The sequence below is a fragment of the Cervus canadensis genome, chromosome 28, assembly GCF_019320065.1.
Source record: "Cervus canadensis isolate Bull #8, Minnesota chromosome 28, ASM1932006v1, whole genome shotgun sequence".
NCBI classification, from domain to species: domain Eukaryota; kingdom Metazoa; phylum Chordata; class Mammalia; order Artiodactyla; family Cervidae; genus Cervus; species Cervus canadensis.
In genome coordinates, this window is record NC_057413.1 from 6,173,230 (window position 1) to 6,197,368 (window position 24,139).

Here is a 24,139-nt window from a genome sequence, read left to right on the forward strand (position 1 = left end):
TGGTCTCCTTGCAGTCCAAGGGACTCTCAAGAGTCTTCTCCAACACCACAGTTCAAAAGCATCAATTCTTCGGTGCTCAGCTTTCTTTATAGTCCAACTCTCACATCCATACATGACTACTGGGAAAACCATCACTCATATCAACCCCCTCACCCATAAGAGCTATCCAACAGCTACCCTCAAGGAAAAATACACAAACGATGGCTTGGTTTATTCAATCATTCTCCCACTTGACTGATCCATCTCACAGGATAGGGAATAACATGATGAGATGATGAAAAACAAGCAAAAGAAAAAGTTGGGCAGAGGCACAAAAGCATCTTACCCTGTGGGATTTGCCCAAGGTCTTTGAAGTAAACTCACCTCTCCTATTTCTGTCTCAGATGTAGAAGGACATTTAGGGTTAATGTCTTAGCCCAATGTCTTCGTTTGTAAGGCACAGAGCGAGGCGGTCTGCATGGCCCAGGATCACACCATCAGCTGAGGACAGGTTCAATGTCTCTTCTGGTCCCATGTCATCGTCCCAGAGATAATGCTCTTGTCCTTCTACAGATGAAGCCCATGGTGCCCAAACCTTTGGCAGGAAGTCCCAGCCTGCTGAGAGTGCTCAAAGAGCATGATCCAGGAAGCTGGGTTGTTGAATAAAGTTGCTTGGAGTCTTTCACAGTGATTCTCCTGATTTTGTAAAAGAAAAATATACGTCTGGAGATAAATCATCCAAGTGCATGCTAAGTCGCTCAGTCATGTCCAGCTCTTTATGACTCCATGGTTGTATCCCACCAGGCTCCTGTCCACGGGATTCGCCAGGCAAGAATACTGGAGTGTGTTGCCATTTCCTCCTCCAGGGAATCTTCCCAACCCAGGGATCAAACCCAGGTCTCCTGCGTCTCCTGCGTCTCCTGCATTGATTGGGAGGCAGAGTCTTTACCACTGAGTCACCTGGGAAACAATTCAACAAAGTGGCTGAGTACACTTCTTCCTCTCCAATGTGTGGCCATCTGGTGAGTCACTTAACCTTGGAAATTTTTTCTTCTGTCTTTTAAATGTCTCACTATTGTCCTTACCATTTCAAAGTGTGTGTGTGTGCACACCTACACAGGTGTGTACATGCATAAATTTTTTTTCCCCTATTTAAACTCTCCAATTCGGGTGGGCATGTGAAAAGACAAATAACACATGTCTCAGGTTGTTGGTTTGTTTTTTTTTTTTTACATTATCCAGCTATGTAAAAGGGGCTTTCCTTAATAAGCTGCTGCTATAACTTCTCAATTTTTCCCCTGAATGCAGTTCCCAAAGACACAATAAGGCCACATAATAATTCACATAATAATTTTGAGAAGAGAGTCTGTTTCAGCTTTTTTTTAGAAATTCAAAGTAGACAGGGGAAGAACCAAGGTGTTCTTAGGTCATTAAAAACAGAGGAACCCACACACACTATTGTGAAGGGACTGTATTGTTTGGTTCCTTCATTTCCTCTTCATGACTTGTTAGTATCTTTTTGCCTTAGAAACAAGGGGACATGAGACATTTAAGCATTTGATCAACCTCTTAGAATTGAAGGAAAACTAAAAAAAACTTTGAAAGCAAATAAGCCCTCATAGTAATAAATGCAATTAGATTAAAATCACATGCTTCTTTGAGGTCAGTCACTGTTTTAAACTTTTGATGTGTATTAACTCATTTAATCCTCATGACAACCCTACCAGACGGAAGCTCGCGCTCAGCAGCTCAGCGGCTCAGCAGTGTCAGACTCTTTGAGACCCACCAGGCTCCTCTGTCCATGGAATTTCCCAGGCAGAAAACTGGAGCAGGTTTCCTTCTCCAGGGGATCTTCCCCACTTAGGGATCAAACCTGAGACTCCTGCATTGGCAGGCAGATTCTTTACCACTGCACCACCTACGAAGCCCACACCAGACGGATACTATTATTATATTCACATGTCAGATAAGGAAACTGAGGCACTGAGAAGTGAGACCACAAGGTTACACAACTGGTCGGCCCGAGACCTGGCATTTCAGCCTGCCCCTCACCCCATTCCACACTGGCTCCCTGTTCCAAGGCTGGCTTGGCTCAAGACTCCAGGAAACATCAAAGTTGACATCCTAAAAATAGAAAGTTTCCGAAAGCCTCAGGGGCCTCTTCTTTTGAACTCTCTTCGCTACTCACACCCTGATCTAAATTAGGTTTGAGAAATCCACGTAAGGTCAGGATGCCTACAGGGGTAGATTTCTTGCAGGAAGAAATCTAGGCAAAAAGGGCTATGGCTATGGCTGATCCTCAAACCAGCGTGTTCTGATCTAGAGCAGAAATTTTTCTTCCAGGGAGGTTGCTTCTCTCACTCTTAGCTCCCAAGCCCATTGGCCCAAGAATTCCCTCGTCTGTTTTGAGGATGGGATGAGTTTTCATCAACTTTCAGGGAGTGACTCTGGACAAGGAAAGCCGTCGATCCAGAGATAGATCCAGCCAGGACTACTGACTTCAGTTCAACTCAACACAACCCTGCCAGGTGAAGGAACAGACGCATAAATAACTCAGAACGAGACAGGCCACGGTGATAAATGTGGTAACTGAGCTGCAAGTTGCCAACTAACTCAGAAAGACAGCTCACGAAGAAACCAGGGCCCCTCCTTCCCTCTCACCCACTCCACTCCTGGTTCCACAGAACAGAGGCGTTTCACTCGGGCACACAATGGAGTTAGGTAATGTCAGAAAGGAAGAGAGGCTCCTAATAAGGAGAGGTCTGATGGAGTGAGCCAACGATGTGCTTTCTTGGGTGGGGAGGAGATGAAACATGCAGGAGTGAAAATACCCGGTTCATTAGAAGGGAGTGTGTGTACTTCAAGCTCTTTCCGCTTCCAGGTAGTCTTAATTTAAAAACATGGGTTACACAACATGAAAAATTAACTATACTTCGATTTTTTTAATGCATAAATTTTTTTTTAAATAAATGAATTTTAAAAAAGAAAAAGCAAACAGAAAAATGGGTTAGAATGCCGCATACATCTGTTTTGAAGTTTCCCAATTTATTTTTCAAAGAAGTTTATCAAGTCCTATGCCAGTCTCTGTCTTTCTTTACTTAGGAAAGGAATTACTCACCAAACTAATAGGATGAAAATAAGAGAGAGAGAGCAAATGTCCTTTTTTTAAAATGTATCTTTCAGAGGAATAGTTAGACTAGAAAGAATTTCCTTATTAACATATAGAAGCACTTTAATAAATACACTCATAAAGAACAGAGCTACTGCAAAATACAAATTAACCAGCATAATAATATACCTTTGTATCTCTTGAAGAATTGATGAATTTTTAAGATTTTCAAAAAGAAACCACAATTCAAACTTTAAAACTTAAAGAGCTTAAAGTCTCTCTTTATTTCCAGCCTCTAAACATGAAATTCATGGATTAGATGTCACATCTAGAGTTGAATGCAGATAAAAAACAGTAGGTTGAATTTTTACGTACATACTTAAATATTTCATTTGATTTCGTTTGATGAGCTATTTTAGCTTTTATTCCATACCTGTGGATTCTGACGGTTTCTGCAATCTATATCTAAGAATGCAGTGGGTATGCTGCGGTAATTTTCAGAAGATTTTTTAGCCTTTATGTAATACTTGTTTCCATTTGATTCTGACAGCACCGGGAGGCATTTTCCAGCTTGACTCTGAGAGAGTTTGTTCAATCTGATAAGGAGGATCTTATCTTTTTTTTTTTCTGCCTTTTTCTCAACTAGAGATCTTTGGCCCACCAGAAAGAAACTGAATTGAAAAATGCAAATTTTTGCACCCAGCTCAGTGAAGCTGGGATGAATTGATATTCAGATTTGGTTACGAGTGATGTATAATTTAGGTCATTAAGGCAATGGACACTATATTGCATTTAAAAAAGAATGAATTAATCCTTAATAAAATTCTGCCTTGAATTAACATACATATATGTGTGTATATGTCACATACATGTAAATGTAAATCTGATAGACATAAGTAATAAATTCTCTTAACTTTGCTGTTGTTGTTCAGTCATTTAGTCATGTCTGACTCTTGGCCACCCCAGGGACAGCAGCATGCCAGTCTTCCCTCTCCTTCACTGTCTCCTAGAATATGCTCAAACTCACATCCATCGAGTCACTGATGCTATGTAACCACCTCATCCTCTACCAACCCCTTCTCCTCTTGCCCTCAGTCTTTCCCAGCACGTCAGGGTCTCTTCCAATGAGTCCACTCTTTGAGGTACACGTAAATAACAGATATCCATTTTTCAAATAAATGTTTCTCTTTTCCACCCCACCAACAGAGCGGTCCTGTGTTTATCTATAGCAGACCCCTCCGAGAAGCAGTGTTCAAATGGAAATCGGCAAGCAACCTCTGTGTCCAGTCTCGGCTCTCATCTCTAAGTCCTCCTGTTGGAGCTAAGATGTTCACGGGGACTTCACTGGTGGTCCAGTAGGGACTTCGCCTTCCAATGCAGGGGGTGTGAGGTTCAATCCCTTGTCGGGGAGCTAACATTCCACAGGCCTCTAAGTCAAAAGACCAGAACATAAACAACAGAAGCAATATTGTAGCAAATTCAATAAAAATGGTCAACATCACACACAAAAAAAATCTGAGAAAAAAAAGATGCTCCCTGACTTGTTGGAGACAAGAGAATAGAGACAGTTACTGAAAACTGGATGGACAATTCCTTCAGCATGGAGAAGTAAAAATTGACTTTGTGTCCGACCATATGTGGATGGGAAGGTAGAAAGAGAAAGAGCTTTGCAAGTAGGAAATAGTATAAACAGTTCCCTGTATTCTGACTTTTTATCTGTTTGTTGTCACAGAAATAATAATTATTTACTGTGAGAGCTCTATTTCTACACGGTGAGTTAATGGTGAGTAAACCATTATCACCTACTTTCAGAAAGGTCAAAATAGAGAATAGCAACCTTTAAGGCTCCTTCCAGTTTTACCCCCATAGTAACTGAGTTCATAAAGAGTAACCACTGCTCCACTGGTGAGCATTACAGCCCCCTCCCTAAAAAAATTCTACATTTCCCTTCAAATCAATACATACCTGAATAAGAGAAACTACTGCGTTGTAAGAGGTGCTTCCCAGGTGGTGCAGTTAGTAAAGAATCCACCCGTCACTGCAGGAGACACTAGAGAGGTTTGATCCCTGGGTCTGCAAGATCCCCTGGAGTAGGAAATAGCAACCCACTCCAGTATTCCTGCCTGGAACATCTCACGGACCGAGGAGCCTGGCGGGCTTCAGTCCCTGGAGTCACAGAGAATCGGACACGACGGAGCACGCACACACCGCATTGTAAGAGCTGCAAAATCTTCAGCACTGCCCAGTAGTGTCGCTGGACTCTGTCATGTCTAGATATTTGTCCTGAAGTCAAACACCTGGGCACTTTCTGGTAACGGGTGTCCTCAGGCTAAATCCTGGAACACCATATTTTCTACTTCTCAACGACACAGTATTTCTTTTTATTTGAAGTTCATAAAACGGCCTTCAGGATCTCAACAAAACCCAAAATTCCTTTTATTAGACGTTTCTACCCTTGAACACTGTGTCTTATTGAAAAGAAGCCCAGGAAAGGAATCTGTAACCCAGCTCCCTTGTACTAGTTAGAACTCACGTCCCTTCTACAGTCTTCCTGGCAGCGTACGTCCTCTCAGCCTGCCTTACTCCCCTGGCAGAACTGTTAAGAGACTTGTTTAGAGGACGAAGTTCTGCAACTCACTCCATCTAATCCTGCCAGGTAGTGGGAAGAGAGCCTAGAATGTTGCGCACTATACAATACGGCTCAGACCACTTTCCATCAATACTTTGTATGTTGGTTCCTCTCGTCAAGGTCTAAAAGCAACCGTTCTCCAAAATCAGTTTCAAAACCCTATAACTTTAAAAGTTGAAAGTTGCTACTTCTAGCATGTTTTTACATCTAGAGCATAAAGCCCGCCGTTTAAAACTGAAGATACATACTCTCCTCATGAGTTATTTATCATTCTCAAAAGTGTTAGTTTGCTTACTATTCAGCCACAGTATTGATATTCATAGGTAATAGAAAAAAAAAAAACTGCAGAAGAGAAGAAATTCTAGCAAATTGATAGGATGATTACATTACATATAAATAATAATTGTACAATAGTGTGGTTTGTGCTAATAAAATGTACGGTGCTTACTGAGGCTACAATTAGCACCAACATTTTTAATATCAGTCAAATTAATTTCATTGCTGACATTTCAAGCACATACTAGTAATTTGCAGTCTTTGGACCCTTGGTTTAGTCATAAAGTCGTGTCAGACTCTTTGTGACCCCATGGACTGTAGCCCACCAGACTCCTCTGTCCATGGGATTCTCCAGGCAAGAATACTGGAGTTGGGTGCAGGAATTTCCAAATGGGTCAGCATGAAGTCATCTGTTTACTTTCCCGAAGTCAGAGTGCACCTGGAAGGGGATGGGTGAGGGTGTAGCCGTGGAGCCGATGAGTGGTGGGAAGGAACAGCACATCGTCTGCGAAACAGGCTGGCGGAACTTGGAGGCCTGCTGGGAGAGTCTGCCTGGGGATGGATTACTCTGAGAGTACAGCGAGTGCTGAATTTTCCCCTAGTCATCCCCTCTCTCTCCCGATGCCAACATCATTGCATCAGGACCAGCAGGTGCAGTGGAAAGGGCCCAGCCTCTGTAGGCTGAGATTCAACTCCAAGACTGGCCCGCGCTTGCGGTTTGTCTTTGAGAAATTGACATATTTGGTCTCGGTGTCCCCAGGAATAATATTGGGCACATCATGACTCACTGTTGACTCATTTCTTTCATTGCTCTGGGTTCTGCTCTCTTTTCACTTTGTTGGGAGAGATCGAACAGAGCTGCTCTGAAGTCAGCTGGTGTCTTGAGTGTGGGGGTGGGGGGGGGGTGTGGAAAATTACCCGTAAGGATGTAATTCCCTTTCAAAAGCCATAATATTACAACCATTCCAGCTTGTACGTTTAAGTCATTAAGATGCTTTTTAATAACATTGCCACACAAATGGAAACACTGAAATGAAATCTGATTAAAGATTTTCATACTAATGGTGGGTTTTATTTGTCTGTATTTCAATCAGCGTACTTGTTCTCTGTTTATCTGAAACAAGGAAAACAATCATTTATTACTGACTGGAAAGTTTTTGTTGTGACTTATAAAAATCAAAGCCTGATTTGGGGACATTCTTTTTTTACTAAGTTTAAAGTTTTAAAAGTATTGTATTCTGGCAAACATAGGACAATTAAATAAAATTTGGTGTGCTTTTGAAGCAAACAGCTGCAATAAAAGGTGCCCCATAGGACCGATGCCTAGGTATCTTTTTTGCATAATGTATGTGTGTGTGTGTGTGTGTTTATTATTAGGTTGCATTTTTTCAAAAATGCAAAGTTGTTTTAAAAATAGGAAACTATATATTTTTTTCTCTGCACCCAGGCAAAATCTGCTTCACGTTTTAAAGTGGAAAATGAAGCATAGGCAGAAACAAGGGCAGAAGTTAGGTCTCCTAATGCCTATACTTTGTGCTAATTTCTGGACTGTCCCTCTATTTCACTGTTGATCTTGGTGGTCTGTTGGTCGGACACAAGTGACTTCTCTGTAGAAAGTGAAATAGGATCATAGATGCTTAAACCTGAGAGTCTCATTGCAGGAGAATGTTGTTTACCTACAGAGGAAGGCACAGAAAGCAAAGTAAATCAGTAAAAACTTCCTCCAGCCTTTACTTTAGAAAGTTGTCCACTAGTTTGCCATTTTCTGGACTGGGAGCGTCAATGCATTTCCCGAAGAATCTTAACATTCCCCCAGTAAGAATCTAGACAGTAAAATAAAATTCCAAATTGGTTAATAGTGAAATTGATTTGTAGTTAATTCATTATGCTCCAAGTGAACAACTTGATTATAACCAATTTTAGTTTCTTACTACATCTTATTTTCTGCATCTCAATTTTTCATTACAGCCAAGTAGTTTGTACCCCTGATTTTAAGTTTTTAGAGGGGCTTGTTTATCTCAACATATGACATTGTAAGTCTTTTCTCCCAATTCTTTATGACAAGTGGTCAGTACTGAGCAGTAAGGCTTCAATAAGAAAACTCAACCAACCATTCCCCTATATTCATCAGGGTAAGACATTGTAACATCTCTGTGCGTTTTACCCAACATTTCATGCCTGGTCATTTCTGCTCAATGGCCTGTAAAATGGAAAATTTGCACCCCATACTAGCCAGGCGTTACTCTCCTTAACTTTTAATGAGTGTCAACAGTGCTCTGGGCTCCACACAAAAGAGAGAACGAGCACCTATACTCAGTCTATCTGAATTATAGATTGAAGAGCAGGTTGCCTGTGTGAATATATTCTAATCAATATGCATTTACTGCTGCTATAAATGACACTAAAACACAGCTGCTTCCCAGGTGTCATTCCCACCCACAATAACCCAGTGGGCATTCTCCCACTTGATATTATTAAGTGCTCCTGAATAGCTGCATTTAAATCAAACAATGTTAAATGTTACTGAGGAACTTAGTATCCTGTGGAGAATTCTTCTATGACGCCATGGGTACCATATTACTAACTTATAGAAATTTCATATGAAATTCTGGGGTTTTCTCCTGCAACCACCGATTTTGAAATCTGTGAAGCAATTTTTTTTTTCATTAAACACTATTAAACCACCACTATATGCAAGGCAATAGAGAACAGAGTGCTTACTTCCAACATAGGAGAGAAAAGCTATGTCTATAACACAAGGGGAAAGGTTGTATTCCAAAATCTATAAGCCAAGTACTATAGAGATGTATTGCTGTTGAGCTTCTATGTCATGTCTCAGACCCCATGAACTGTATCTCACCAGGCGCCTCTGTCCATGGGATTCCCCAGGCAAGAATACTGGAGTGGGTTGCCATTTCCTTCTCCCGGGGATCTTTCTGTGCCAGGGACTGAACCGGCATCTCCTGCATTGGCAGGTGGGTTCTTTATCACTGAGCCACCAGGGAAGCCTAGTGTGGCCACGGGGGGACCTGAAAACAAGTTAAACGAATTTAACTATAAAATGAGTTTATAGAAATTCTAACATTTTATATACAAATGAAGATGACTCAGAGAGAGGTTTATGTAAGCTTTTAGTTTTATTGACTCACTGATATATATGTCTGGATGTAATATTTAAAATCTCAGAATCAAAGTAAATCATTAGAGAGAAAGGAACCCACTTATCCCTTCACCAGATATACAGTGTTGCTAACTCCACCATGATGTGGACCAGATATTTACACTCGCTGTTAATTTTTGTTTGTTTGTTTTATTTCCTGACCACACCTCAGGATGTAGCATGCAGGATCTTAGTTTCCTGACCAGGGATCAAACACACTCCCCTTGCATTGGAAGTTTGGAATCTTAACCACTGGACCTCCAGTTAAGTCCCAAGTGTCTGCTAATTTCAAATAACTTGTTTGTTAATTGCTTTCCACCCAAGCCATTTTGTTCCTGCACTTTGGACCCCAACGGTAGTTTGGAATAAATGCATCTGGGAATAAGAGGTACTTCCTGCCAGCAGGCAGCTATGGAGCAGACCAGGCCTCCAACTAGAGCGTATTCTCTGAGGACCTGATCCCCCTGGTCTGCTGTTAGATTTTTTTTTTTCCCCCTTTTCCTTCTGCTGTTTAGTTGCGGGCTACAACTGGAAACTTCTGCCAAAGCGGGCTCTCCCCCGGCCCTCGGGCACACCGCGTTGATCAGTAGATAAGACCTTCCCAGCGGTCAGGGCTGCCCCTGCCATCCACGAAGGCACAGCGCCGTGCAGACAGCTCTGCGGAGCTCACTAACTGCCGCTCCACCTGCCTCACCTCCTCGGATTCCCCAAGGTTCTCCTGGATACTGACAGTCATGGTGGCTGCTTGACCTTGGGCCTTGCAAGCTGGCTGGCTTCCAGAAAGTTCCTCTGATGACAAAGTGTGCTGAAAATTGTGTTCACGGCATTCAGGCACAGAGCAGGGAGTTGGGGAGCAAAGCCTGCTGCCCTTACCCCCAGCCTCGACCCTGGCTGCCCTCCTTGCAGGTAGACCAGATGTAGCTTTTCCCCTCCCACTGCACCCCACCAGTACCCTGGAGAGAGCCCAAGACCAGACCGTGAGAAATAAAGTAAAATAAGATAAAATAAAAACAAAAAATGAGAGAGGAAACAGTTGTAGTTGGCCGGTCTGTCGAAGCTCATTTTGCCGCACAGAAAAAGGCAGGGCTTCTCGGGGGGCTCAGTGGAAAAGAGTCCACTGGTCAATGCAGGAGATGTGGGTTCGATCCCTAAGTGGGCAAGATCTCCTGGAGAAGGAATGACAACCCACTCCAATATGCTTGCCTGGGAAATCCAGTGCACAGAAGAGCTCAATGGGCTACAGTCCATGAGGTCACAAAAAAGTCGGACGTGACTGAGCAGCTCGCAAAAAAAGAAATGGGGAAAAAGGCTGACCTGCCAGTTATTTAAGCAAGACCGCAAAATGTTAAAGCGTAGGCAACTCATACTGGCTTTTATCGGATTGATACTCCTCTACCTCTTTGAAGACATCAGGCCATCGAGGAAGTTAGGTTGATTTATAATTTTCCAGTGACTCTAAATGTGTGTGTGTTCCCAAAGGAGGAACTGGCGTTAGGACGCTGGTTGCCGTAATAGCCCTTGGTACGGCTGACAGCAGACATGGCCCTCGAAAGATTGAGCTGAGGTGGAACCTACCAGACTGGTTTCCCCACAACATGAGCTACACCCTCTGTGAAAAGCTGCTTTTTCCTGGTAAACTCTTTTTGGCTTTAATGGAACAGGGAAGCGTGTGTCATAATCGGATGGTTATGCCCAGTTTCACCATGGCTGGGAACTGGGAGAACTTCAGACGAAACTGAAAGAGCCTTTCCAGGGTTGAACCCAATATTCTGCCCAAATTACAGAAGTCTGACAAAATAGCTGGAATGATACCTTTTGTTTAAAGATTTCTCTCTGAAAGGACTCCTAATTCTAGCTAGTTTTCAGACCTTAAATATATAACATCTGGTTTTTTCATCGTAAAGAACTCAAAGCTTTGGTAATATTGGCCAGTACCTCCAATCACTGAGTCAAACAACAATTTGTATTGTTTCTTTAAAAGAAAAAAAATAGGTTTTTCTTGAAGTGTCAAGAGGTAAGTGGTTGATTGGAACTTCACCTGTGGTTTTGAACCAAGCAATGTTGAAATAAGCACGTATGTTTCAAAACCCTTTCCAATATATTTTTGGTATGGTTTCTAACAAGAACTCTGGAGAAACACTATCTACTCTCTGCAGGTTTGTAATATGACACCGGGAATTTTTAAAAATACCAGTTACCATTGGTGGTAATGGGCTTCAAACACAGCTCTTCAGACTCCAGAGAAAAATTTCATCTTTGTTTTGGAAATGCTCCATCTTTTTCTAACTTCTTTGGCCTAGAGACAGTGCATGGTCAGACTAGCCCCTGCTCAGGACAGACCGAACCCCCGCCCCCAACCCTTGGGACTGGAAATTGACCAAACTGGCCTAACATCAGAGAAGATGGTGTGCTTTCCACCCCCAGAGTATCCACACCCATGATAAAGTTTGGCTTTTCATCATACTCTTAATCCGTCTTTGTCTCTCTCTCTCTTTTTTTAATCACTATTTATCAGGATAAATAATAAACTTACCATTATTTATTTATGAGGCAAAGTGAAATGCCAATTCCACTTTGTATGTTTCTGTTATATTTAATATGTTTTAATCATCATTGTCACTGAACAAGTCCACAAGCAACCTCTGTGTTAGGTTTCTTACGCATTTGTTTGATTAATCAAAGACGTACTAAGGGTTAAGTATGTTCAGAAGTATATAGGTCAGGGTTGCCTTTTTATTTTATGATGACTCATATCCCATAAGTAGCAACTGATTATCATCCTCCAAGTTAAAAGGAAAAAAAAAAAAGCTATCTGGAATATATTGCAAACTTGTCCCAACACTTGACTGTATTTTTTTTTTTTTTTGATTGAGGTTTTCCTTTTCAGAGTCACTCAAAGGAATCACATTAATTTTCACAGCTATGAAGTTAGCTGAAGCCTCTCTCCACATCGGGTTCCTGGAAAGATTTTTAAATGCATCTTCCTAAGTGAATGCAGTTCACTCTCATTCCTTCCTTGCATGATGTTTCTCCTCCCCCACCCCCTGCCTTTTTTTTTAAAGGAAGACTTTTTTTAAAGGTTTTTTTTTTTTTTGGCTGTGTCAAGTCTTAGGTGCAGCACTCAGGATCTTCGCCGCGGGTCTCAAATCCTCTAGCTGTGGCGTGTGGACTCAGGGGTTGCACGTGAGGGCCTAGTTGCTCAGCAGCATGTGGACCTTAGTCCCCTGACGAGAGATCGAACCAGAGTCCTCTGAAGTGCAAGGCGGATTCTTAACCACTGGACCGCCAGGGAAGACCGTAAGATTTTTTTCTTTGGTGTGGACCATTTTTACAGTCGCCATTGAATTTGTCACAACTGTGCTTCTGCTTTATGTTTCCTTTTTTTTGGCCACGAGGCACGTGGGGTCTTAGCCCCCTGCCCTGGAAGGCGAAGTCTTAACCTCTGGACTGCCAGGGAAGTCCCTCTCCTCGCTTTTAAAGTCATTGCTTGCATTCCCGAAGCTTCTCTCCTGCCCTGTATTCACTGTACCTTTCTCTTCTTCTTATTTTCAGAAGCCTTCCTAGAGCTCACTTCCCCTATGAGGCTGTCCATGACCAAGGCATGGAGGCTGTACCTGGGGACACACCCTTTTGCACAATAACTCACACGTGCAATCTGGAATATGCAGCCCAAAAATTTTTTTTCACCAATCTACCTTGCTCCCCATCCTACATGAAAGTGTTAATCGCTCAGTGGTGTTCGACTCTGCGACCTCATGGACTGTAGCCTTCCAGGGAATTCTTGTCCACGGATTTCTCCAGGCAAGAATACTGGAATAGGTTGCCATTTCCTTCTCCAGGGGATCTTTCCAACCCAGGGAGCAAACCTGGGTCTCCCGCATTGCAGGCAGATTCTTTGCCATCTGAGTCACCAGGGAAGCCCTACATAGGGAGTTAAAATTCTATGTGAAGGCTGGTGCTCAGAGACCAGTTCCACACTAAGGCTCCCTGGACTGTACGTGGCATCTCTCTTCCAAATTGCCCAAAGTGCTCCTTAAGTATTCTTTTTCACAACTTCTTTTTGACATAGCTTGTCAAGAAACCTCACTATTCACAGACAGGAGCTGAAGGCAAGAAAACTTCAGAGAACCAGGTAGCTCCCAGGGTTAAATCGGGACAGACTTGCTGCATCAGAGTGAACCAGAGCAAACACTGCACACAGCAGAGACTCCAGCAACATACACTTGGCCTAGGGTCAACCAGCCAATCCTAAGACCAAACCATCTTTCCAGCCAAAATGGAAAAAACTCCAGATCAAACCAGTCAATCCTAAAGGGAATCAACCCTGAATATTCATTGGAAGGACTGATGATGAAGCTGAAGCTCCAACATTTTGGCCACCTGATGTGACAAGACCCTGATGCTGAGAAAGATTGAGGGCAGGAGGAGAAGGGGGTGACAGAGGATGAGATGGTTGGATGGCATCACTGACTCAACGGACATGAGTTTGAGCAAACTCCGGGAGATAAGGAAGGACAGGGGAGCCTGGCATGCTGCCGTCCATGGGGTTGCAAAGAGTCGGACACGATTGAATGACTGAACAACTACAATAACAGGGTCAACACAAAGCGGTTAAACAAACTGCTTTCTGTACCACTAACAATCTCTGTGACCAGCTCCTCCATAGCGTCAAAACGATGGCTGATAAAACTGACACCAATGTAAGACACTCCTTGCTAGACAACCACCAGTGAGACATCCAGAAAAGGACAGGGAAAAAAGACAAAGATTTTCTTTTCCTGGGTCTCCCTCAGAAGACGTCACTTGACTTACCTGAGGCCTCCGGACATGGGTCATTCTCCGTTTTTGCAGAGGTCATCAACAAATCTTGGGTACTTTTCAGAACAAAAGAGGGAGAATGCTTTTTTTATGTCCTGTCTTTATACAAGATAAGACCGAAGGTCATGACTACAAAATAATACTAAAGTGTGTTCACATTTTCTCATCTAAGAAAGGTGGGATAGCCTGGGATTTCTCTGTTTCATATTTATTTTGTATTCATTTGGTCTCTTTTGGGATTCCCTGGTGGCTCAGATGGTAAAAAAAACCTGCCTGCAATGCGGAAGACCCGGGGCAAGAGCCCCCTGGAGAAGGGAATGTCTACCCACTCCGCTATTCTTGCCTGGGGAATTCGATGGACAGAGGAGCCTGGTGGATTACAGTCCATGGGGTCACAAAGAGTTGGACACGACTGAGCGACTAACACTTTAATTTCACTTGGTCTACTTGAGGATCATATAAATAATACACTTTTCACAACAGAAACCACTCCAGTGCACCTGTTGATCACGACAGACGGTGAAATTTAAATGAAAGGCCTGCTTCCCAGTGCAGAGCGGGACGTCAGTATCGGATGTGTTAGGGAAGCGGTTGCCCGTTCTTCACGTGAAGGTGGGTGGCAAGGGTAACCTCACGGTGCTCACCTGTCTCTGGAAGACTAATTTCCTCAGAATCCTGTGATGAAAGGTGATCTCATCTCAGGCTTTTTAAATATACCATTAGAAGACATTTTCCCATATCAATCTTTTCTTTACTTTTTATGCCTTTCTCTCAAAAAAACAAATGCCCTTCTTTGTATTGACATCTTTTGGGGTAACGCGTCTTAAGGAAGTTTATTCAAAACTCTGATTTTTGCAGCTTCCAAACAAAACAGTGAGGGTAAAGCAACGTGTTCCTTTCTTTTTAGTGACTAAGACTCAAGAACTATTTTTCTCATTTCACTATTGCTGACATTTCTGTTCTTTTTTCCATTTTAAGCTAGAAATTCAGGTTCACTTTATTTCTTGAGTAAATCTAGCTTTTTAGTTCCATCATTCTTCCAGAAATTTAGAAAGGAGTTGAAATCAATATGTTTTGCGTGACCTACAACTTCCTTGCCAAATATGCTACAGCAAGATTTTTTCATAAGTTTCACGAAGAGTTTTTATACCACTGTTCTGTTATTCTTTTGCTGAAATCTTCGGGAAGAAACTAAAACTTGTCTCCCTAGGCAAATATTTCTGTTTGATAAGGGACGAAAGGGCTTTCTCACATCTTTACCTTTCAATTGCATTGTTGTTTAAAAGCATATATATACACATAAATATAATTTTGTGTGTGTGTGTCCAGATGCTTTCTTAGCATCTACCTCATGCTGTGTAGGCTTGACCTCCAAGCATACGGTGAGGGGGCTGAGAAAGGACTCTGCTTTGAGAAACAAGCAGAGGGGACATCCCAAGCATGTGGGACACCCCAAGTCACAAGCTCACAGGGAAGGAAAGGACAAACTGACCTTTCACCCCTGCTCTCCTCCATCTCCCCACTTCAGTTTCTGGTTGGCCCTACAGGAACCTTCTCCATTCTCTCCTCTCGCATCCAAATCCCCTTTGACCTCAGCACTCTGTTGGCAGGGATGAGGAGTGAAAAGGAGAAACGGAAAAGAAAGTGCAAGAGATCACAGTGCTCGGTACCTCTAAGAGGGCTCAGCGTCAGCTGCCAGGCAGCTTCCGAAGGGCTCGGAGGAGACTCCTCCTCCCCAGGTCAACCTCAGCATCCTGGCTGACCTCACCTCCTGGCAACCGCCAATCTTCCCTGACTACAGAAACAGTCTTCTCACAAAGTGAAGCGGGCTAAAAATCAACTCTAGCCAATGTCAAATTAATCTAACCTTACTCGCGTACAAACACAGTGTGGAAACCTTGGACATGAGCTCATCATGGACAGGCCCAAGGTTCATTTCAGTATTAATAATTAAGTCTCTATCTGTATTATCTGGACTCTTGCCACTCTGCTCTTGCCCAGCCTAGCCTTTCATCTACCCACCGCTGGAGACAAAAGGTCTTTCATTTTCTATTACTTACACCTGCAAACTTGGGCTCCTCCTTCTTTCTACCCCATTAACACAAATGACCTTCATGAGACACCCAGACAAGGCTCCACAAGGATGGCTGAATGAGGAACTTTATTTTTTTTATTACATTAAAATGCTTTTAATTTTTTAAAAAATAAAATTCTATGGGTAAAGAAGATGTGGTATGTGCATATAATGGACTACTATTCAACCATAAAAAGGAATGACATTTTGCCATTTGCGGTAACATATATGGACCTGGAGGACATGATGCTAAGCGAAATACTATATGATATCACTTTTTGTGGAACCTAAAAACTACAACAACCTAATGAATAAAACAAAAAAGAAGAAGATGCACAGATATAGAGAGAAAACTAATGGTTATCAATGGGGGGGATAGGGCAGCACAGGGTAGGGGAACAAGAGGTACAAACTATTGGGTATAAGATAGGCTAAAGGATATGCTGTACAACGTGGGGAATATAGCCAATATTTTAGAGTAACTGTAAAAGGCAAGTAACCTTTAAAGTTGTATAAAAATTTAAATTTTTCAAATTAAATAAATAGACATTTAAAAAATAAAATTCTAAACTTAAAAAAAAAAAAAAGAACAGTGGAAATTTTGCTTCTCCAGAGCACCAGTACTAGCCAGTGCTATAAGATAACGTCTGAGCCACCAGGGAAACCAGAGGAGAAGTGATAGGTTACCCAGCAGAATTCTTGGGCTTTCCTGGTGGCTCAGCTGGTAAAGAATCTGCCTGTCATGCGGGAGACCTGGGTTTGATCCCTGGGTTGGGAAGATCCCCTGGAGGAAGGCATGGCAACCCATTCCAGTATTCTTGACTAGAGAATCCCATGGACGGAGGAGCCTGGCGGGCTGCAGTCCATGGGGTCGCACAGAGTCAGACATGACTGAGAGTCAGCACAGAACAGCCTAAGATGATGTGGTAGCTTAGATGGGAGATTTCCAAGGCAGCATCAGGGGAAAAGAAAAAAATCATGTTCTCATAGAAGAACCACTCCAGGGTAGTATTGCGCTTCCTATGGAGCAGGAGCAGACGAGAAGATGGTAATGTGGATTTCCTGCTCACAAACCCACATTTCCCATTGGTGAGACAGAAAATAAGCTTGGAGAAGCCTCTCTTCCCTAGGAGGGTAGCTAAACCTACTAAGAGCAATCACTTTTCTAAATCATCTTTCTCACAGAATGGAAACTTGATGTCTTGAGGAAAATGTTCAATGTTCAAAGACTCCACAAAAATGAATCTGAAGACCTTAAAAAATTCTTCATTTTTATCTTAATGAAAAAATTATGATAAGGTCTCTTAGCTACTGACTTTTCAAATTATCTTGTCTATTAAAGAATAGGTAATAATATTTATTGGGAATTCTTCGTGGCTCAGCAGTAAAGAATCCACCTGCAATGCAGGAGATATGGCTTCAATCCCTGGGTCGGGAAGACTCCACTGCCCCCGCCCCCCCAGGGGAAGGAAATGGCAACCCACTCCAGTATTCTTGCCTGGAAAATCCCATGAACAGAGGAGCCTGGTGGGCCACAGTCTCTGGGATCACAGGAGTTGGACATAACAAAGCGACTAAACCACCACCACCACTAATATTTATTACTCAATAATGATTGCTATTATTTATTGAGCATTTTCTATGTGCTAGTCACGACTCTAAGCCCTTTATATGAGCAGAACTCATACATGAGCCCTTTATATGAGCAGGTCATATAATAATCACACAATTCTATGAGGAAACAACTGTATTATCCCCATCTTACAGATGAGTCAATTGAGGCATTAAAAAGCTAAGCACTTTTATAAGATTTCACAGCTCATAAGTAGCAGAAGAGGAGTTTGAATCCAGATAATCCAGTTCCAAAACCATGCTTTTAGCTACTCTGAGAGACAGGTGTGGAAAATGCAGAAACAGAATGCACTGATCTGTTCATGTGTAAAAACTGCAATTCTATTTCCTATTTATAAGGACAGTACAATGCAGTGGTTTAAAGCGCAAATTCTGTCAGCATGTTGCTCATGTCATAAATTCCCGCTGCCACTTACCAGCCCCATGACTTGGCCATGATAAACTCTGTGACCTGAGCAAGGTACTTAACTGCTCTGTGCCTCAATTTCCTCATCTGTAAAATGGGAATGATGATGATGGTACTGCCCTCACAGAGTCAGTGTGAGGGTCAAATAAAATAACATATGAGCAGCGCTTGCAACAGTAAATGCTATATAAGCATAAACTATTAGCACTAAAAATGATAAGTAAGGAAGTATTCATCCAAAATGTTTTGATGGACAATCACTGAATACATGGTAAGCATTCCTTTCAATGTCATATTCCAACATGTCCTAAAGTCACCACTCATCCAAATGCTGGTCCCCTCCTCTCTCCTTCCATGAAACCCACATTCATGCCATGGTGAGGGCAGAGGTCACGGGCACAGCTGGTGAGGAGGGAAGACCGGGCACCTGCCATTCCTGCTACAGACCCAGGAGAGCAAGAGGCTGACCAGCACCAAGGCCGAGATAGTGTCAGGAATTGATTTCAAATCAGGTTCTTAAGGATAATGTCGAGGATAATTACAATCATTATTGTGATTGTCGTTATACCTTGCAATTACCCTGGCTTAATTAATTCAAACTTGTGAAGTACTTTGAGATCCTCAGATGAAAGGTGCCAAGTTACTCTGAAGTGTCATTACTTTCCTCCTGCTCCTTTCATCCAAGGTGATTATAGCTCTTCAGAAGCATTAATTAATCCTCTTAACAGCCCCAGAAAGCAGATAAGCATAGGAGTCATCCGCACGGAGTCCAAGAGAGACATTTATCCGACTGGTTTAGTGGTGGCTGTTCTGTAGTCAAATTGGCTCTTGGGAGGCCACCAGAATCACAGGGTTTTGTGACTTGGGTGCCTGAAATGTGTACAAGCCCCCAGTTTAGTAACAATTTAATGAGGAGCGATATGGACATGGCCCCAGCTTTTAAAAATTAACCCTCAGCTTATACTCAAAGAGGAATCCTCAAAGGCTTAGTTATGAGGTAAGAAGTAGGGAAAAATTATGTCATCGTCTAGTGTTTTCTTTAATGACCTGGAAACTTTATAATCAGACAAAGGATTTTCTCATGTTCCGTAGTAAAGAATTTGTCCTGGGTCACAAAACTAAAGGGGCTTCCCAAGTGGCTCAGCAGTAAAGAATCAGACTGCCAAGCAGAGACACAGGTTCGATCCTTGGGTTGAGAAGATCCCCTGGAGAAGGAAATGGCAACCCACTCTAGTATTCTCGCCTGGGAAATCCCAAGGACAGAGGAGCCCGGCGGGTTACAGTCCATAGGGTCACAAAGAGTCAGAGGTCACCAAGCCACTAAACAACATGAAACTATGGAGCCTACACTGGGAATTGACCTCAGTTCAAAGCCCTAACAGAGTTTGACTTTCACTGAGGTCTATTTTTATAGTGGTCTTTCTTTTCACCGCTGTTTATGCCCCGGCTATATAATGAAGAATACTTGAAAAAAATACTGTGAGAGAGGCGTTTTATAGACACAGGTTAATCAGTTCAGTTCAGTTCAGTCGCTCAGTCGTGTCCGACTCATTGTGACCCCATGAATCGCAGCACGCCAGGCCTCCCTGTCCATCACCAACTCCCAGAGTTTACTCAAACTCATGCCCATCGAGTCGGTGATGCCATCCAACCATCTCATCTTCTGTCGTCCTCTTCTCCTCCTGCCCCCAATCCCTCCCAGCATCAGGGTCTTTTCCAGTGAGTCAACTCTTCGCATGAGGTGGCCAAAGTATTGGAGTTTCAACTTCAGCATCAGTCCTTCCAATGAATACCTAGGACTGATCTCCTTCAGGATGGACTGGTTGGATCTCCTTGCAGTCCAAGGGACTCTCAAGAGTCTTCTCCAACACCACAGTTCAAAAGCATCAATTCTTTGGTGCTCAGCTTTCTTTATAGTCCAACTCTCACATCCATACATGACCACTGGAAAAACCATAGCCTTGACTAGATGGACCTTTGTTGGCAAAGTAATGTCTCTGCTTTTTAATATGCTATCTAGGTTGGTCATAACTTTCCTTCTAAGGAGTAAGCGTCTTTTAATTTCATGGCTGCAGTCACCATCTGCAGTGATTTTGGAGCCCAAAAAAATAAAGTCTGACACTGTTTCCACTGTCCCCATCTATTTGCCATGAGGTGATGGGACCAGATGCCATGATCTTAGTTTTTCTGAATGTTGAGCTTTAAAGCCAACTTTTTCACTCTCCTTTTCACTTTCCATCAAGAGGCTTTTTTAGTTCCTCTTCACTTTCTGCCATAAGGGTGGTGTCATCTGCATTCTGAGGTTATTGATATTTTCCCCGGCAATCTTGATTCCAGCTTGTACTTCCTCCAGCCCAGCGTTTCTCGTGATGTACTCTGCATATAAGTTTAATAAGCAGGGTGACAATATACAGCCTTGACATACTCCTTTTCCTATTTGGAACCAGTCTGTTGTTCCATGTCCAGTTCTAACTGTTGCTTCCTGACCTGCATACAGGTTTCTCAAGAGGCAGGTCAGGTGATCTGGTATTCCCATCTCCTTCAGAATTTTCCACAGTTTATTGTGATCCACACATTCGAAGGCTTTGGTGTAGTCAATAAAGCAGAAATAGCTGTTGCCCACTTAAATTAATAGAATTTCTTTGGAGAGATTTCACTCTCACACTTCTAATGTTTTCAGCATAAGATCCAGTGGGCAAAAGATTTGTTGAAAATAGGTTTTGCATTTTAACGACTGCCAGGGAACAGAGAACGTATGATAAAGGGTTTTGAGGGATGTTGAACACGCTTGTTTTCTTGCAGCTTTATAATTCTTCTTCTGTCTTTTGTTTACAAGTGTATATGAATGTGTGAGGTCCTAGTTTAGCTCAGGCTGGGTCTTAGGACCCAGGGAACAAAGCAGTCCCAATTCCTGTATTCACAGTGTCCTCTGAAATTACTTCTGTGGCTGCATCCTGGATGCAGTACTGGTGAGGAGGGGCTAGATGGGCCGCCTAATTCACCTGCTGCTGGACCACACTTTCCTGGTACCAGACCCCATTTTTGCACAGCCACAAATACTGATGACGACTGTCTTTTTTTATCGTCATTACTACTATTGCTATTATCATCAGATGCAATAAACTTAAAATTACTACTTAACATGCGTTAAGTCTAACAAAGCACAACCTCAAAACACACTCCAGCAAAGCTTGCTAATTTAGATAGGCAGAAATGGAACCTCCATCCAAGATCAATTTAAGTGACCACAATCTGTTTTTTCACCACAGTTTGCTTTCCGAAGAGTGTACAAAATTTCACATTGACTGTGTTTGCAAGACCTGGGTTTACTCTCTGTTAGAAGGATAAGCTTTGAGGGCTTAAAAAGTTGGCTTAAAACTCAACATTCAGAAAACTAAGATCATGGCATCTGGTCCCATCACTTCATGGCAAATAGATGGAGAAATAATGGAAACAGTGAGAGACTTTATTTTTGGGGGCTCCAAATTCACTGCAGATGGTGACTGCAGCCATGAAATTAAAAGACACTTGCTCCTTGGAAGAAAAGCTATGACAAAACTAGACAGCATATTAAAAAGCAGAGACATTACTTTGCCAACAAAGGTCCATCTAGTCAAAGCTATGGTTTTTCCAGTAGACAGGTATGGATGTGAGAGTTGGACTATAAAGAATACTGAGTGCTGAAAAATTGATGCTTTTGAACTGTGGTGTTGGAGAAGACTTCTGAGAGCCCCTTGGACTGCAAGGAGATCCAACCAGTCCATCCTAAAGGAGATCAGTCCTGAATATTCATTGGAAGGACTGATGCTGAAGTTGAAACTCCAATACTTTGGCCACCTGATGTGAAGAACTGACTCATTTGAAAAGACCCTGATGCTGGGAAAGATTGAGGGCAGGAGGAGAAGGGGATGACAGAGGATAAGATGTTTGGATGGCATCACTGACTCGATGGATATGAGTTTGAGCAAGCTCTGGGAGTTGGTAATGGACAAGGAAACCTGGTGTGCTACAGTCCATGGGGTTGCAGAGAGTCAGACACGACTGAGCGATTGAACTGAACTGAACTGAAGCTTTGAGAGACATCTCTATTGCCTTTCTCAGAACTTCTCAGCATATATTAAATGCTCAGTAAAATATAGTATGTGATCAGTAAAAGTGCAGAGAAGGCAATGGCAACCCACTCCAGTACTCTTGCCTGGAAAATCCCATGGATGGAGGAGCCTGGTAGGCTGTAGTCCATGGGGTCGCTAGGAGTCGAACACAACTGAGTGATTTCACTTTCACTTTTCATTTTCATGCCCTGGAAAAGGAAGTGGCAACCCACTCCAGTGTTCTTGCCTGGAGAATCCGAGGGACGGGGGAGCCTGGTGGGCTGCCGTCTATGGGGTCGCACAGAGTCGGACACGACTGAAGTGACTTAGCAGCAGCAGCAGTTAAAGGTGTGTTGTCCACTTAAACTGAATGACGTTAACACATGTGGTCCAGGCAGGATATTTAATTTAGGGAATAGAAAGTTGCTAAGACATATACTTACTTTTCATGTACATTTTTTAACTTATTTCAACAGTTTGTGAGTAAGTGAAAGTCGCTGAGTTGTGTCCGACTCTTTCAACAGTTAAGGTCATGCTATATGATAACAGATTAAATTAGATTCTTTTAAACAGTGTTTTACTGATTACCAATTGTCATAATACTAAATATTATGAACTGGAATGACCTGAAATCACCAAAGAAGTGATGTCTCACCAGCTACTATGATAACCATGAAATGTGTAGACATTCTAGTATGTAGACCCGATTCTGTAGACCCAATTCTGATTGGGTTGGTGATACCCTGAAAGGACTGGCTTGCAGTGCCAGATTCTGGGGTCAGGAAGATCCCCTGGAGAAGGAAATGGTAACCTGCTCCAGTATTCCTGCCTGGAAAATCCCATGGACAGAGGAGTCAGGCTATGGTACACAGGGTTGCAAAGAGTTGGACACTACTGAGCACAGACAAACACACACATGTGAAGCTTCCAGAGCCCATATCCACCTCTCTGCTTAGCGTCAATTCTAATGGACCTTAAATATTGCTTTTGGTTCCTAATCTAAGTTCATGTTCCACCGATCTATTAGGTGCCTTGTGCCGTATCCATTATCACTGACAAACTTCCCAGATCTACTGGCCTTCCAGCTTCTGACTCCCTTCTGTCCAGTGGCCCCACAGCCACAGTCTGTCCAGCCCTTGAGCCACCACTGGACCACATTTTTGCTTCCTGGAGCTGACCCGTGACTAGATATGATCCTTAGAGAGGGAGTCCCGTGTGCCACCTTCTTAATTTTTGTGTTATCCGAATAGTCCATCTCCCACACCTTTCCTCCTGTTCCCAGCAAACAGTATCTGAGCTATCTGAGCAGACGGGCTCCATGCTGCTTTCCTTAACCAATATTCCCTGGACTCTTATTCTAAAAGAGGTCACAGAACAAAAGGTAAGATTCTGCAATTGCCACGGAGGATACAATGTGTACTTGTTCAAAGCATTCTTCAAGGCGGCCAGTTGCTGCTTTGATGTGACAGTCAGAAATGCTGGTTTGACACTAACCTGTGAAAACTCCTAACAAAGCATTTTATCTCACCGCATCTAACTTTGTCCATAGGTAAGGGTTAAGTTTAGAACTGTCTCTATCTAAACTGGCTCATTATAAATATGAGCAAACTATTATTTGGTGACTGGAAGCATATAATAGAGGGATGGATTACACAGAAGCATTATATAAAGAATGGATGATACATCTTGCAGGCAAGCTCCATTAACCCTTTAAGGTTACCACCAGATGAATCATTTTCCTGAATTTACTTGAGCAGCATTAGAAACATCACAAAATGAAGACTCTTAGTAATGGTAGTATACACACAATCATTAACTATGTGATAATTCAATTGAGTTAAAGCAATATATAGAAAAAATTACATAGCCCGGCACTCAGTATAGAGAAAGAAATGGCAACCCACTCCAGTATTCTTGCCTAGAGAAATCCCTTGGACACAGGAGCCTGGCTGGCTACAGTCCATA

General features: G+C 42.6%; 1 long non-coding RNA gene across 1 annotated transcript; it reads right to left on the minus strand.

Moving 5' to 3' along the window:
- Nucleotides 1-17,509: 17,509 nt before the first annotated feature.
- LOC122429082 lies at nt 17,510-23,162 on the minus strand. Its single transcript, XR_006265923.1, has 3 exons — nt 23,148-23,162; nt 20,026-20,027; nt 17,510-17,636 (listed from the first exon to the last, which is right to left on the minus strand). It is a non-coding gene; the product is annotated as an uncharacterized LOC122429082 (long non-coding RNA).
- Nucleotides 23,163-24,139: the final 977 nt, after the last annotated feature.